Genomic DNA, 12,281 nt, shown 5'->3' on the forward strand with positions numbered 1-12,281 from the left:
GATGTCAGATCAGACATCTCTATGCTTTCTCACACGGAGAACTGCATGGTATTTTGGTGGATGTTTAAAACAGCTTCATTTGACTGTATTTACAGTAAATTATATATTGATAATACTTTGAATATTTTAATCTACTGACTGTGAAGAAAACACAATCTCTACAACGACCTCATACTCAGTTTTAAATTGTCAGTTACCATGTTACCCTTCCGTACTTCAAAGGATGAATGCTTTGTCAAGTACTTTACTGGTTTAGAATGGAAGACTATTGTATGAAGTTTCCTGACATCTGCAGGAAACATATTATTTACAATTTGAAACACATCCAGGAAAATTTCAAACACATCTACAAAAAGAAAAATCCAGTTATGAAACATAATGATTCAGTATGAACCATTTTGAGTATCTATGATTGAGGATGATAACTCATCATGAACATGTGGACAATGGAGATGGAAGTAGAGGAGAACACAGAGTGTGAAGAACGTCAAGAGTTGAAAGAAGAGAGCAGTGGAGCCATTGATCTGGGGTTGAGGGGATCTTTGGTTTGGGGGTCTGGGGTATGGGGGTCTAGGGGTTGAGGGGATCTTTGGGTTGGGGGTCTGGGGTATGGGGGTCTAGGGGTTGAGGGGATCTTTGGGTTGGGGGTCTGGGGTATGGGGGTCTAGAGGTTGAGGGGATCTTTGGGTTGGGGGTCTGGGGTATGGGGGTCTAGAGGTTGAGGGGATCTTTGGGTTGGGGGTCTGGGGTATGGGGGTCTAGAGGTTGAGGGGATCTTTGGGTTGGGGGTCTGGGGTATGGGGGTCTAGAGGTTGAGGGGATCTTTGGGTTGGGGGTCTGGGGTATGGGGTCTAGGGGTTGAGGGGATCTGGGTCTGGTGGTCTGGGGTTGAGGGGATCTGGGGGTCTGGGTCGTGGAGTGGGAGGGTGGAGGGGTGGTCTCCAGTATTTTTTGATCCTGCGAGGTTCAATGAAGTGGTTCGTTTACCCCTCATGTGGAGCCAGGTCAGCCCTAGGTTGAGGTGTTGTTCATTATTTTTCCGCCTGTCGGACCCTGTGAGCGTCTCCGGGGTGGCGGCTGCGCCCGTGGCCAGGCAGGGGCCTGCTGGAGAGGAACGGCAAACACACTCAGCCTCTCCCTGCTTGGGGATTATGACCAACAAAGCATGTCCCACACCTGCACCAACCACAATGGAAACTCTGCGGACCGGCGGAGAGGCAGGGAGAGACTAGGAAAGCCCACTGCTCTGAAATGGATTACATTAACCCCTTGTGTTGGTCTTATAGAAGATGCTGCATTCACCTGCCTGACTCCTGGTCCCCTGGAGGAGCTGTCATACGGAAGTTACATGTAGTGTCCACCTGTGCTCCTGCTGAGCTCTCCACAGCACTCTCTGTCTGTCTGTCTGTCTGTCTGTCTGTCTGTCAGGACAGCACTCTCTGTCTGTCTGTCTGTCTGTCTGTCTGTCTGTCTGTCAGGACAGCACTCTCTGTCTGTCTGTCTGTCTGTCAGGACAGCACTCTCTGTCTGTCTGTTTGTTTGTCTGTCAGGACAGCACTCTCTGTCTGTCTGTCTGTCTGTCTGTCTGTCAGGACAGCACTCTCTGTCTGTCTGTCTGTCTGTCTGTTTGTCTGTTAGAACAGCACTCTCTGTCTGTCTGTCTGTCTGTTTGTCTGTTAGAACAGCACTCTCTGTCGGTCTGTCTGTCTGTCAGGACAGCACTCTCTGTCTGTCTGTATCTGTCGGTCTCCTATTCTCATCTCCTATTCTGGTTCCTATCCTCATCTACTATCCTAATCTCCTATCCTACTCTCATATCCTCCTATCCTTGCCTGGGAACTAAACGTACACAACACCTCATTCACACAAAGGGTTTATGAAGACAGTGTGAGTGTAAAATCAATACATTCAAATGTTGTGATTTTCCCGAGATATTACAGTCAGCAAACAGGGCTTCAGTAAATCAAGGCAGCCAGCGCCGGACACGGCTAGCGAGCACGCAGCGTGTGAGATGGGTCAGTGAGAGTTGGTTTGGGGCATGTTGTGGCGCTTGGGTGCTGTTGGAAGGCTTGTGGGGGTACTCCCATGTTAGAACTGAAGGGTGTTCAACCCCAAGTGGGAATTAAACCGAAAGGTTGAGAAAAGCATCACGCTGACCCCCCTCCCTCCCTCCCTACCCCGCCATCCCCCCTCTCCCTCCACACAGCTCAGACCCCCACCCCCCCTCCTCTGTTCTTCTTTAATTGGGCCTGCTGCTCTTGGCACCTCTCCAGTTCATCCTGTCACTTGCGCTGTGTAATAAGCTATTAGCCCCGCCACTGCAGGGCCACGTCGCGCCCTGCTAATCAGCATGGACAGCTCATTGTGCTGGGTGGGACTGGGGAGTACAGGCTACTATTGTGCTGGACCCCAGTCCCAGGACACCCCGAGGGGGCAGGGGCGAGGGGGGGGGGGGCCGGGAGAATCAAGGAGAGGTGAACTCAATCCCACCACCCCCTAAGAATAACAAAACAAACTGAAACACCTTTCTCTCAGTGATTTCGCTTGGGATAAATATGACTTTGTGCTTTTGAAAAACAGAGGGGCAGCTGTTCTCAGTCCTGCCTCGCTGCTGAAACAGTCCTCCGGAATAACAAACACGGCGCGCAAAAACGGAAACTGACTCCGAAGCAGCAAGCCCTCCGAATGTGTGGGGATGACGTGCAAAAGAGCACTGCAACGCATGCTGGGACGGTGGAGTGAGAGTGGATCCGTGTGTGGCGTGTTGGGACAGACTGAGACGGCTTGAGAAGGCTGTCTGAGGAGTACCTGCACATGGCCTGGCAGACAGACCTGAGTTTCATGATGGGAACATTATAGGCTACACGCCCACCTCTCTACGTCAATCTATCAGAGTTGCGGGGTGGGGGGGTGGGGGGGGCTGTGTGTGTGTGTGTGTGTGTGGGGGGGGGGGGGGGTCAGGAGGGGATTTTAGGAATGATTTGTGCTTCTTAGTACACAAACCACTGATGATGACTGTTACAAACAACAATACTGTAAATCCCCAGAGAGTTATGCATGTGTGTGTGTGTGTGTATGTATAAATGTGTGTGTAGGTATGTGTGTGTATGCGTGTGTGTGTGTGTGTGTGTGTGTGTGTGTGTGTGTGTGTGTGTGTGTGTGTGTGTGTGTGTGTGTGAGAGAGAGATAGAGCGAGAGAGATAGCTCCATCCTGACAGGAATGCTGCAGAGAGCAGAGGGCAGGCTGGAACAGGGCTGGGGAACAGGTGCATGAGGTGGGGGGTCTGGGGGGCGCTTGCACTGTGGGGGAGGGGGACAGCCAGGGGGGTCTGCCTCCCCTCTCACCTTCCACCACATAACACCCAGCACACAGCCTTTTTTCTCTCTCCTCCTCTCCTCCTCTGCTCTCCCTCCTCTCCTCCTCTCCTTCTCTCTCCTCCTCTCTTCCTCTCTTGCTTCCTGCCTTCTCTCTCCCCCTTTTTAGAAACCACACCCAACACAAAGCATATCCTACTTTTAGTGTTAGTTCAAGGTTCAGAATGTTAAATGCCTTGTGTGTGTTAAACCATGTAATGACAACCATTGTCAAATTATTTCCACATCCGGAAATTCAAATACGACCCCCCCCCTCCTGTCTTTCCTCTCCCCTCTCCCTGCTCCCCCTCCTATCTCTCTTTTCCCCTCTCCCCTCTCCCCTCTCCCCCTCCTCCCTCTCGCCTCCCCTTCCCCCTCCCTCCCCTCTTTCCTCTTCCTCTGCCTCTTCCTCTGCCTCTCCCCCCACCCTGTCCCTCCCGTCTCTCCTCTCCCCAGCCCCCCTTTCACTCCCCCCCTCCCCCTCCTACCCGTTCCGTAGCGTATCCCATCCACATAAGGCCCATCAAGACAGCCTGGGCCCCAGATAAAGACACTCATTAAGGGTCGGTTCTGCGGCGCTTGCCCCACATCCAGGGCTGTTGTCTTTAATCCAGGCAGCTTGGAGCTCAGGGTCCCAGGGCAGGTTCACCCAGAGGGCGGAATCAGCCTGCATGGCCATGAGGGGGAGTGGAGGGAGCATCAGACCTGACAGCCTGCTTCCAGGAAAGCCCATCTCACCAAATGAGTGGGGGGTGGAGGAAGGTGGAACAGTGGTGGGCGAGGGGGGGTGGGGGACGGGTGGGGGTTGGGGGTTCCCCATCACTGGGCATTATGTACTCACCCACATCACATTGGGATCAGCGCACACACAAGGATAACCCCAGAACCTCTGCTCAACCAGTGGTCATGACGGCTGATTGGACCAGACAGACCCTGGACACAGGCACATCTGGAGGGGAGGGTCTCATAGACTAAGAGCTAGCTCTGGAGAGGGGCCAGGGACAGAGAGGGGGAGGAGGAGAGAGGAGGAGAGGGAGGAAGGAAGTAAGGAGGAGGAGAGAGGAGGAGAGGGATGAGGAGAGAGGGGAGAGGTGGAGAGAGAAGAGCGAGGAGAGAGCTGGAGAGACAAGGAGAGAGAAGGAAGAAAGAGGGGAGACAGTGGTATATGGACAGTGTGCCCCAGTGTAAGCAGTCTGGGAGCAGTCCCCTGAGTTGTTCTGGGAATGTGTTCTGATTTGTAGACCAGCTGAGATCTGGGGTGGGACCCATGCTGTCTGTAACACCCCCAGTCTCCACAGGGGGGCTTGTGTGTGAACTGGGGAGGGTGGTCAGAGGGCGGCAGGGGGGGAAGGGGGGGCAGAACCAGGTGCAACCCAGGGCCATCCGAGACGCTCTGGCAGCTCTGAGCCAGGGCAACGAGGGGGTGGGAGCAACAAGGGGGGGGGGGGGGGGAGCAGGGGGGGCGTCTTCTGTGGAGCGGAGCTGGTAAATTGGACAGAAACGTGAAGCTGTGCCCAGAACCAGGAACCAGAACCAGGACCCAGAACCAAGGACCCAGGACCCATAAGGGGCTGAAATTGGGATGGCTACGTTTAAATTAATTCATGGTTCCCTCCAGCACACGGTTCCCCACGGCACAGCGCCACTCAGCCTTGCTCCTGGCCTCATCCTCTCCACACAGCCTAACTGCTCCCTTTGTCAGTCTGTTCCAACTCAAGAGACACCTCTCAGTCGGAAACAAGCTTTTTTTCCACTATCTGACTTCTACTGCTGGTCAACCGACGACCCAGCTTCACACATCCCCAGCCAGATCTGTGGATCAGTGTGAGGTCTGCCAAGGCTCACTAATACGCTGTAATAGAATGCTCCGTAATAGGGCGACGCTGAGGAGGTAATTACAGTGGAGGGCCTTTTAAAGAGATGTTTGTAATGATTCATGGTTGCACAAATGTAATTTTCCTGTCACTCCCCCCTCATCACTCACAGCCTTCCTGGGTGTGCGAGGAGAGCTGTGTTGTGGCTGCCAGCAGTGTTCACATAGACAGCACCCTGGAACACATAGCATCCTGGAATACACGACCCTGGAACACACACAGCAACCTGGAACCCACAGCAACCTGGAATACAGCAACCTGGAACACAGCACCCTGGAACACAAAGCACCCTGGAACACAGCCCCCTGGAACACAGCACCTTGGAACACACACAGCACCCTGGAACACACAGCACCCAGGAACACAGCACCTTGGAACACACACAGCACCCTGGAACACAGCCCCCTGGAACACAGCACCTTGGAAAAAACACAGCACCCTGGAACACACAGCACCCTGGAACACAGCCCCCTGGAACACAGCACCTTGGAACACACACAGCACCCTGGAACACAGCCCCCTGGAACACAGCACCTTGGAACAAACACAGCACCCTGGAACACACAGCACCCTGGAACACAGCACCCTGGAACACAGCACCCTGGAACACAGCACCCTGGAACACACAGCACCCAGGAACACAGCACCCTGGAACACACACAGCACCCTGGAACACAGCACCCTGGAACACACAGCACCCAGGAACACAGCACCCTGGAACACACAAAGCACCCTGGAACACACAGCACCCTGGAACACAATACCCTGGAATACAGCACCCTGGAATACAGTACCCTGGAAAACAGCAACCTGGAACACAGCCCCCTGGAACACACAGCACCCTGGAACACACAGCACCCTGGAAGATAGGACTGATAGAGACATGACTGCTACTGAGCTATCAGAGCAGAGTAGAGCGTACATTAAACGCAGTCTGGACGTAGGGGGAATCTGAGTGCGTGTCGAAGCATGTCAGCAACAAGCACACTCCCAGTGCTGCCTGGCCTCACCTTCAGTCACAGCCAGCCTGAGAGGTGATAACACCCTCGGATTTCCAAGGTGGGCTCTGCTTGTAGGAGCCTTCGTGAACACCCAGGACCCTGCTCTGATAGTCTCAGATGTTACCACTGGGAAGCTCTCCAGTGTCTCATGGAAAACCTGTTAAAGAAGCCCAGTCCCATGACATTACCATGTAGGGAAACACACACACACTCAAACACTCACAGATCCACACACCAACGCTCCTCTCCACGTCCAAACTCAACCAAGTCTCAGACATCAAAGGCAGGTGGAGTGAAACCATGAAATTACAGGTAAGGTGTCAATTACCCTTTGAAACCAAGCACTCTCCTGATCCAGGCATGACTGAGCCAGCCCTGGAATTAGACCAGATAAAAAGGAAGATGAGAGGAATGACAGAGTGAAGGGGGAGTGGAGGAGGAGGTTTTACAGGCAATGTTGACTGTATGGCAGCAGTATAAAAGCTCCTAATGCAGCTTTAAATTACCCCCTGTCTCCCTCCCCTCACACAACTTGTGTGTGTGTGCGCGTGTGTGTGTGTGTTTATGTGTTTTTGTCAGTCTGTTTGTCTGTCTGTCTGTCTGTCTGTCTGTCTGTCTGTCTGTCTGACTGTATCTGAAAATCTAAGTAATCATATTTCCATTAGTAGTTTGTTATTCATCTTTATAAGAGAATAGGATCATCAACATCAACATCAAAATTTTCCAAAGATTGATTCATTTGTCTGTTGATAACAATACAAATCGATTTCATGTTGTTCTTGTGTAAAAGCTTGTCCTCCTGTTAATTCATTGGTTAATTCTGGTTCTGTTGTGCCCCCACTTCTACACCAAGAAGCTGTCTGCCGAACCACAGAGTGGGTTACACAACACAGGACCAACCCACACCCGCTAGAACACACACACACACACAAGCACACTGTGGCCATCCTGAACCACCTTGCCATTTTATCTGTTGAGGAATCAACATGTCTGCCACCAAACAACGAATTAACATAACATAAACATATGAAAGTATATGGATACCCGTGATTAGCATATGAGTACTGCGTACGTAGCAGAGGTTTCACCACTGCATTACAACAACAGATAAATCTGTCAATGCCCAGATTCCAAAGATACTTTATCTCTCTTTAGCGCTCCATCAAAACATACCCCTAATTAATGCGCGTTCTGATTCATTGTTGCTTGCGGTCGCAGGCAAAAAGTTTGACGCATGTGCTTCTCAATAACTCTAGGAACTGAACGTGTTGGTCTGGTTGCAGCGGCCAAACACCTGTCAATTCACCTTACACCTCTAAATATTCACGGTTTTATCTTGTCTGGATTTGATCAACTGCACGATGAATGCTGGTGTCATGGGTTGATTTCTGATTTACTGGTCATTTCAAATTACTACAGCTTCAGAAACGTTAGTTTAATAACGTTTCACCATAAAAACCCCACCTCTCAATGCAGCATAAGCAAGCCGATTTGATATAAATGAGGGTGTATTCTTCCAGGCAGCGTCTGAAGGATAAGATGTTTTGAAACAATCAAGCAACTTCACTCTTTCGCTCGTGCAGCGATAATGACACCTCAGTGACACTTTTGTCTGAGTGTGTCGGGAAGGGGGAAGTGATGAAACCCCGAGCCGACGGCTCGAAAACAACACAGAGCCGACATCAAGGGCTCAGACATTGCCGCGCTACCGCGCTGAAAGACACGCACGACAGTTGGAGAGGAAGAGTCTGGCTCTCCTGACGCTAAAAGCAAGCTTGTAGCGACCAAAAAAAAATCATTCATCAAACATATTCAGATCAGCTCGGAGTCGTCTGGAGCAAAGCTGTTGTTACTTTACATTTGAATGACATTAAATGATTTTAAAAATAAATAAAATGATATGAATTCACCTGAACAAATACTCCTACTATTTTGGGACAACACAGAAAGTTAGTGTGCTTCAGCTCTTGGATCTGATCCCACTGATAGGTACAGTGTTGTAATGGAAATAACCTGCAGCCAGGAGGCCATAAATCATAGGGGGGGGGGGGTGATCAGGTATGGGGGGGCAGAGAGGAGGTGTAGGCGGAGAGAGCAGAGAAGAGGTGGGTGGCCAAAAGAGGCGGGCACAACGAGGAGTGTGTGTGTGTGGTTCCTGTGCTTAATTATCAGGAGAAGTAACCCTGGAGCCACTAAAACACCTTAGAAGCAGGCTGGGCTATTAGCAGGCTGGGATACTAGTATTGTAGCAGGCTGGGCTATTAGCAGGCTGGGATACTAGTATTGTAGCAGGCTGGGCTATTAGCAGGCTGGGATACTAGTATTATAGCAGGCTGGGATACTAGTATTGTAGCAGGCTGGGATACTAGTATTGTAACAGGCTGGGCTACTAGTATTGTAGCAGGCTGGGATACTAGTATTGTAGCAGGCTGGGCTACTAACATTATGGCTTAGAGACTTTATGGTTTTATCAGGGGACTGTGCACACATTCACTAATGACATTTTTGTCGCAATCTATTACCTCTTTATTCTTGTAAACTGAATGAAGCCAACTGCAAGAAATCCCAGTGCTCTGCTGTGCTACCTAATTGCTGCTCCTAATTAGCATATTCGTGTAGTTTGCTCTGATTAAATTAGTCAGTCAGTTTGTGGCAACATCATCTTATCCATCTTCTTCTGCTTTCTGTTTTAATGGCAGATTGGAACCAACATGAGTGTAAGAGATGCATTACCTCCACCTACTGTTCAGGAGTGTGAGGCCGGCGGCCCACGCTGATTCAAACTCATAGCGAATCATGACCTTAAGAAAACAGCTATATCCTTCCCAACACCCCAGTTTCCTGACGAAAAGTGAAAACATCACATCCTATCCCCAAATGTAACTGATCTGGGATTCGGTCGTTGTTTAATTAGTTTGTGTTCATTCATTCATGTTCATTCTCCTTGATGTAGCCTGGCGTCGTGGGGTGTTCCAGCAGGTCCCTGTCAGGCAGCCTGAAGCGGACCGTAGGACACGTGGAGGACCTGGGGGGGTCGGCAAGCTTTACACTGTCCGGTTGGTCCTGGGATGGACCGGAGTGGGATGGTGCCGAGCCTGGTTCCTGCTCTCTCCAAACCCTCTCCAATCCACCCTCCCAGAGCCTGACGAGGCCTTATCCTGATAGGTCGAGAGGGAAGCCACTCAACAGGCTGTGTATCTCCGGGCTGCTAGCTCTACCACAGAGGAAAACACAGTTGGGTTCGCCACACAATGGAGCTATTGTTGTATCAAGCAGGGGCTGAGGAGCATGAAGAGGCTGTATGCTCTGTCGTTGTATATCTGTCAGCAGTGTGGAGAGAGTGAGGCCTTCCGCCAGGGCGGCCCCGGGGAGCAGGTGCCTCCTCTGAAACACACAGCCCCCCCACACACACACGCACCTCCTCAGGAGGGCTCTCTTTAATTAGCCCGTGATGGTTCCTTTGTGTTTGTGCGAGTCGTTTGCATACTTCATCAGTTAGAAAGGTGATTATGTTCCGTGCCACCCATAGCTGTGGTCTCTGGGCACGCGATGCTGTGTGTGCGTTTGTTTGTGCGTGTGTGTGTGTGTGTGTGTGCTTGGCAGAGGTAGGTAGCCCATCTCTGAATCTTTGCGTTCCATCTCAGTCTACCTCAGAACACATACACACACTCACGTTTGTTAACGGCCCAGCAGGCCCAGGCAGACCTGTCTCCTCCATGGGTGACAGTTATTGACAGGCGGCCTGGCCCAGCCATAACAGGCCCAGGGCACAGGAAGCAGCCCGTCCAACCCAAACACTGCAGTCGAGACACAGCACACAGCATGGCTTTCACCTTGACAACTGTAACTATGTTCAACAAATTAGTCAGAGAAACCTCAGGTGTTTACGCTTGTTGAAATGAAAGAGTGTCTTTGGCCTGACTGACAGGAGAAATCCTTCATATTCATGGTTGTTTTCATTGCTCTGATTCTGAATGCGAGTGACGTCTGTCTCCTATTCTTCATACGCCATTTTTACACCCAAGATTATAGGCCCAATCACTGTGATGTGTGTGTGTGTATTCTGAGGCAGGATCAGAGATCAGGGTGTTCTCCCCTCAGACTGAGACAGAGATAAAGATGAGGGTGCTGCCCAGCCTCCCACTGGTCCTCTAGATGTCTACAGAGAGAGGGCCTCTCTCCTCACCCCCTCATCCCCTCACCTGTCCTCATTCACCCTGGTGCCCCTCACACTCCCCCTCACCCACTCAAACCCACCACACACACCCTCCTATTAACCCCCTATCCCCCATCCCATCCCCAACTACCCCATCACCCCACTACACTCCCGCCACCCCCCCCCCCCCCCCCCATCCCCCCCTCAGCCCCAAGATCAAACAGTCTCAGACAGGTGAGATGACTCTACCCCTCAGAGTCAGGCTGGGTGAAGGCTCTGTCTGACTCTTTTGTGTGTGTTTCTCACACACACCCCCTCACAGCCTTACAGTCACACAGCCTCTCACACACACACAGCCTCACATACACTTACAGCCTCGTGCACACACATGCACTCATAGCCAGGATGCCAGAACACCAGGACAGACAGGCTTGTGAGTGGTGAGGAGGAGCTGGGTTGTGGTGAGGAGGAGCTGGGTTATGGTGAGGAGGAGCTGGGTTGTGGTGAGGAGGAGCTGGGTTGGGTTGAGGAGGTGCTGGGTTGTGGTGAGGAGGAGCTGGGTTGGGTTGAGGAGGAGCTGGGTTGGGTTGAGGAGGAGCTGGGTTATGGTGAGGAGGAGCTGGGTTGGGTTGAGGAGGAGCTGGGTTGGGTTGAGGAGGAGCTGGGTTATGGTGAGGAGGAGCTGGGTTGGGTTGAGGAGGAGCTGGGTTATGGTGAGGAGGTGCTGGGTTATGGTGAGGAGGAGCTGGGTTGTGGTGAGGAGGAGCTGGGTTGGGTTGAGGAGGAGCTGGGTTGTGGTGAGGAGGAGCTGGGTTGTGGTGAGGAGGAGCTGGGTTGTGGTGAGGAGGAGCTGGGTTGGGTTGAGGACGAGCTGGGTTGTGGTGAGGAGGAGCTGGGTTGGGTTGAGGAGGAGCTGGGTTGTGGTGAGGAGGAGCTGGGTTGTGGTGAGGAGGAGCTGGGTTGTGGTGAGGAGGAGCTGGGTTGGGTTGAGGAGGAGCTGGGTTGTGGTGAGGAGGAGATGGGTTGGGTTGAGGAGGTGCTGGGTTGTGGTGAGGAGGAGCTGGGTTTTGTTGAGGAGGAGCTGGGTTGTGGTGAGGAGGAGCTGGGTTGGGTTGAGGAGGTGCTGGGTTGTGGTGAGGAGGAGCTGGGTTGGGTTGAGGAGGAGCTGGGTTGGGTTGAGGAGGAGCTGGGTTATGGTGAGGAGGTGCTGGGTTATGGTGAGGAGGAGCTGGGTTGTGGTGAGGAGGAGCTGGGTTGGGTTGAGGAGGAGCTGGGTTGTGGTGAGGAGGAGCTGGGTTGTGGTGAGGAGGAGCTGGGTTGTGGTGAGGAGGAGCTGGGTTGGGTTGAGGACGAGCTGGGTTGTGGTGAGGAGGAGATGGGTTGTGTTGAGGATGTGCTGGGTTGTGGTGAGGAGGAGCTGGGTTGTGGTGAGGAGGAGCTGGGTTGGGTTAGGAGGAGCTGGGTTGTGGTGAGGAGGAGCTGGGTTGTGGTGAGGAGGAGCTGGGTTGTGGTGAGGAGGAGCTGGGTTGGGTTGAGGAGGTGCTGGGTTGTGGTGAGGAGGAGCTGGGTTGGGTTGAGGAGGTGCTGGGTTGTGGTGAGGAGGAGCTGGGTTGTGTTGAGGAGGTGCTGGGTTGTGGTGAGGAGGAGCTGGGTTGTGGTTGAGGAGGTGCTGGGTTGTGGTGAGGAGGAGCTGGGTTGTGGTTGAGGAGGTGCTGGGTTGTGGTGAGGAGGAGCTGGGTTGTGTTGAGGAGGTGCTGGGTTGTGGTGAGGAGGAGCTGGGTTGGGTTGAGGAGGAGCTGGGTTGTGTTGAGGAGGTGCTGGGTTGTGGTGAGGAGGAGCTGGGTTGTGTTGAGGAGGAGCTGGGTTGTGTTGAGGAGGAGCTGGGTTGTGTTGAGG

Source organism: Osmerus mordax, chromosome 9 (genome assembly GCF_038355195.1).
Source record: "Osmerus mordax isolate fOsmMor3 chromosome 9, fOsmMor3.pri, whole genome shotgun sequence".
Classification (NCBI taxonomy): domain Eukaryota; kingdom Metazoa; phylum Chordata; class Actinopteri; order Osmeriformes; family Osmeridae; genus Osmerus; species Osmerus mordax.